Source organism: Alosa pseudoharengus, unplaced genomic scaffold (assembly GCF_046254945.1).
Source record: "Alosa pseudoharengus isolate Yale_2024_CS ecotype anadromous, Long Island Sound unplaced genomic scaffold, YU_APseudo_1.1 YU_APseudo_1.1_scf_20, whole genome shotgun sequence".
NCBI lineage: Eukaryota > Metazoa > Chordata > Actinopteri > Clupeiformes > Clupeidae > Alosa > Alosa pseudoharengus.
Window position 1 is genome coordinate 35,216,575 of NW_027468664.1, and position 5,432 is coordinate 35,222,006.

Consider the following 5,432-nt stretch of genomic DNA (forward strand, 5'->3'; position numbering starts at 1 on the left):
ACACCCAGAGGAGTAAAAAATAATTTTACAAAATAGGGGAATGCCGCGATCAGCGGACTTTGAGCTACGCACGCACGCACGCAGTAGCCGGCAGTCACGAGACTCTAATCATGTATAATGAGCACTGCATTAATCAGCGTCTCCGTAGCACACATGGGAAAGGCAGCGCTGTGCTACATAGCACTTTAAGAATGGCATCGCCGGTTCGAATCCGGCCTGAAGCACCGTCCGGCAGTTTCCGCGGACTCACGTAGTTTTACGCGACGGTGCCCTCTGCTCAGTCTTCCCGATCGCCCGCGACATCTTATGAAGCAGAGAACCTGAGTGTTTGCGTCCTGTTTCTTGTGTTTTTTTACTGAGGGCAATCATATGAATCATTGATATCCATTGCAACACCCAGAGGAGTAAAAAATAATTTTACAAAATAGGGGAATGCCGCGATCAGCGGACTTTGACCTACGCACGCACGCAGTAGCCGGCAGTCACGAGACTCTAATCATGTATAATGAGCACTGCATTAATCAGCGTCTCCGTAGCACACATGGGAAAGGCAGCGCTGTGCTACATAGCACTTTAAGAATGGCATCGCCGGTTCGAATCCGGCCTGAAGCACCGTCCGGCAGTTTCCGCGGACTCACGTAGTTTTACGCGATGGTGCCCTCTGCTCAGTCTTCCCGATCGCCCGCGACATCTTATGAAGCAGAGAACCTGAGTGTTTGCGTCCTGTTTCTTGTGTTTTTTACTGAGGGCAATCATATGAATCATTGATATCCATTGCAACACCCAGAGGAGTAAAAAATAATTTTACAAAATAGGGGAATGCCGCGATCAGCGGACTTTGAGCTACGCACGCACGCACGCAGTAGCCGGCAGTCACGAGACTCTAATCATGTAAAATGAGCACTGCGTTAATCAGCGTCTCCGTAGCACACATGGGAAAGGCAGCGCTGTACTACATAGCACTTTAAGAATGGCATCGCCGGTTCGAATCCGGCCTGAAGCACCGTCCGGCAGTTTCCGCGGACTCACGTTGTTTTACGCGACGGTGCCCTCTGCTCAGCGTCTTCCCGATCGCCCGCGACATCTTATGAAGCAGAGAACCTGAGTGTTTGTAACTGTTTGCGTCCTGTTTCTTGTGTTTTTTTACTGAGGGCAATCATATGAATCATTGATATCCATTGCAACACCCAGAGGAGTAAAAAATAATTTTACAAAATAGGGGAATGCCGCGATCAGCGGACTTTGAGCTACGCACGCACGCACGCAGTAGCCGGCAGTCACGAGACTCTAATCATGTATAATGAGCACTGCATTAATCAGCGTCTCCGTAGCACACATGGGAAAGGCAGCGCTGTGCTACATAGCACTTTAAGAATGGCATCGCCGGTTCGAATCCGGCCTGAAGCACCGTCCGGCAGTTTCCGCGGACTCACGTACTTTTACGCGACGGTGCCTTCTGCTCAGTCTTCCCGATCGCCCGCGACATCTTATGAAGCAGAGAACCTGAGTGTTTGCGTCCTGTTTCTTGTGTTTTTTTTACTGAGGGCAATCATATGAATCATTGATATCCATTGCAACACCCAGAGGAGTAAAAAATAATTTTACAAAATAGGGGAATGTCGCGATCAGCGGACTTTGACCTACGCACGCACGCAGGCAGTAGCCGGCAGTCACGAGACTCTAATCATGTATAATGAGCACTGCATTAATCAGCGTCTCCGTAGCACACATGGGAAAGGCAGCGCTGTGCTACATAGCACTTTAACAATGTCATCGCAGGTTCGAATCCGGCCTGAAGCACCTTCCCGCTGTTTCAGCGGTCTCACGTTGTTTTACGCGATGGTGCCCTCTGCTCAGCGTCTACCCGATCGCCCGCGACATCTTATGAAGCAGAGAACCTGAGTGTTTGTAACTGTTTGCGTCCTGTTTCTTGTGTTTTTTTACTGAGGGCAATCATATGAATCATTGATATCCATTGCAACACCCAGAGGAGTAAAAAATAATTTTACAAAATAGGGGAATGCCGCGATCAGCGGACTTTGACCTACGCACGCACGCAGGCAGTAGCCGGCAGTCACGAGACTCTAATCATGTATAATGAGCACTGCATTAATCAGCGTCTCCGTAGCACACATGGGAAAGGCAGCGCTGTGCTACATAGCTCTTTAACAATGTCATCGCAGGTTCGAATCCGGCCTGAAGCACCTTCCCGCTGTTTCAGCGGTCTCACGTTGTTTTACGCGACGGTGCCCTCTGCTCAGCGTCTTCCCGATCGCCCGCGACATCTTATGAAGCAGAGAACCTGAGTGTTTGTAACTGTTTGCGTCCTGTTTCTTGTGTTTTTTTACTGAGGGCAATCATATGAATCATTGATATCCATTGCAACACCCAGAGGAGTAAAAAATAATTTTACAAAATAGGGGAATGCCGCGATCAGCGGACTTTGAGCTACGCACGCACGCACGCAGTAGCCGGCAGTCACGAGACTCTAATCATGTATAATGAGCACTGCATTAATCAGCGTCTCCGTAGCACACATGGGAAAGGCAGCGCTGTGCTACATAGCACTTTAAGAATGGCATCGCCGGTTCGAATCCGGCCTGAAGCACCGTCCGGCAGTTTCCGCGGACTCACGTAGTTTTACGTGACGGTGCCCTCTGCTCAGTCTTCCCGATCGCCCGCGACATCTTATGAAGCAGAGAACCTGAGTGTTTGCGTCCTGTTTCTTGTGTTTTTTTACTGAGGGCAATCATATGAATCATTGATATCCATTGCAACACCTAGAGGAGTAAAAAATTATTTTACAAAATAGGGGAATGCCCCGATCGGCGGACTTTGACCTACGCACGCACGCAGTAGCCGGCAGTCACGAGACTCTAATCATGTATAATGAGCACTGCATTAATCAGCGTCTCCGTAGCACACATGGGAAAGGCAGCGCTGTGCTACGTAGCACTTTAAGAATGGCATCGCCGGTTCGAATCCGGCCTGAAGCACCGTCTGGCAGTTTCCGCGGACTCACGTTGTTTTACGCGACGGTGCCCTCTGCTCAGCGTCTTCCCGATCGCCCGCGACATCTTATGAAGCAGAGTTTGTAACTGTTTGCGTCCTGTTTCTTGTGCTTTTTTACTGAGGGCAATCATATGAATCATTGATATCCATTGCAACACCCAGAGGAGTAAAAAATAATTTTACAAAATAGGGGAATGCCCCGATCGGCGGACTTTGACCTACGCAAGCACGCACGCAGTAGCCGGCAGTCACGAGACTCTAATCATGTATAATGAGCACTGCATTAATCAGCGTCTCCGTAGCACACATGGGAAAGGCAGCTCTGTGCTACATAGCACGTTAAGAATGGCATTGCAGGTTCGAATAAGGCCTGAAGCACCGTCCGGCCATTTCCGCGGTCTCGCGTTGTTTTATGCGACGTGCCCTCTGCTCAGCGTCTTCCCGATCGCCCGCGACATCTTATGAAGCAGAGTTTGTAACTGTTTGCGTCCTGTTTCTTGTGTTTTTTTACTGAGGGCAATCATATGAATCATTGATATCCATTGCAACACCTAGAGGAGTAAAAAATTATTTTACAAAATAGGGGAATGCCCCGATCGGCGGACTTTGACCTACGCACGCACGCACGCAGTAGCCGGCAGTCACGAGACTCTAATCATGTATAATGAGCACTGCATTAATCAGCGTCTCCGTAGCACACATGGGAAAGGCAGCGCTGTGCTACATAGCACTTTAAGAATGGCATCGCCGGTTCGAATCTGGCCTGAAGCACCGTCCGGCAGTTTCCGCGGACTCACGTTGTTTTACGCGACGGTGCCCTCTGCTCAGCGTCTTCCCGATCGCCCGCGACATCTTTTGAAGCAGAGAACCTGAGTGTTTGTAACTGTTTGCGTCCTGTTTCTTGTGTTTTTTTACTGAGGGCAATCATATGAATCATTGATATCCATTGCAACACCCAGAGGAGTAAAAAATAATTTTACAAAATAGGGGAATGCCGCGATCAGCGGACTTTGAGCTACGCACGCACGCACGCAGTAGCCGGCAGTCACGAGACTCTAATCATGTATAATGAGCACTGCATTAATCAGCGTCTCCGTAGCACACATGGGAAAGGCAGCGCTGTGCTACATAGCACTTTAAGAATCGTCAAATACATTGAAACACGCAGTCTAGCGCACACACACAGCCCAGCCACATCAAATACAAACAAGGGGGGTGTTGGCCGATAACGGTAACGTTGTCAGGGACAGGGGTGGACGTGGACTTCACTATTTTGATCCTCGTTTTGAAAAAAGTGGAATGCAATGCGGGAATGAATGCGATGGTACGCACACACCCACCTAACTTTCAACGCTTTGATAATATTTGTCCCGGTTAGGTTCCTGCATTGGTCAGTTAAAAAGTAGTTACATAGTAGGCTAATGACATCCACATGCAATATATTTACTACAACAACGCCTAACAACGACCTATTTATTTGGACAACTTTGTATAGCCCTATAAAGGCTAAAGTTACCTTTAGTTTTGTTCTAGCGAAGGCCACGTTCACGTATGGTTTTAAACAGCGGTAATGCTAGCCATTTTGACAAGCACAATAATCTTGCCTACCTTGTGCTTGGTGCTTGCCCATTTGAAATAACTCCTCTCGCTTTGCTGTCTCCATCCTTTCTGTTTTCGTTGTTTAAAAAACGTGTTATATCAATGATGAGTCTCGAGTTAATGAATTAGCTTATAACATTGTGTGCTGATAACCAGCATAGATAGTAATAGAAAACAACAAGCTAGCCGACAACTTCTGTAGCATGCGTATGTAGGCTCTCCTGCTCAAACAAAAGTTGCGCGCGTGCATAGTTCTGCATTAAATTGAGTTTGATAACGTGTTTACAAACTTACTTTACAGAAAATTGTAAATAGCCTACTGTCATGCAGTTAATGGAATACTGTGCAGAGTTGGGAAGTTATGGTAGCCTAGGCCTATTTGGTGTGAACACACACACACGGGCAATTCTCTCTCGAGTAGCCTGATGATACGCACAGTGCGTACTTGGGTACGGCCGTGGTTTTGGCGCGCCTTACTGAGAACGTCTGGCTGCCGCTCTCTCTTTTTTCGAGCTCCGCTTTCATATTTCCTAATTGTCTCATGCGAAGCCATTGTTGTCTGTAATAGCATGCATTGATAAGGGAAAAGACAGGTGAAGATAAGACATTTGTTTTCTTTTTTAAATGTCCCGCGCCGGGGCCCCCTAGTGGCCGGGGCCCGGGGCAGCAGCCCCTTTGCCCAATGCACAAACGCGGCCCTGGTGACCGGAGGGTTACCGGTTCAAACCCCGACCAGTAGGAACTGCTGAAGTGCCCTTGAGCAAGGCACCCAACCCCTCACTGCTCCCCGAGCGCCGCTGTTGTTGCAGGCAGCTCACTGC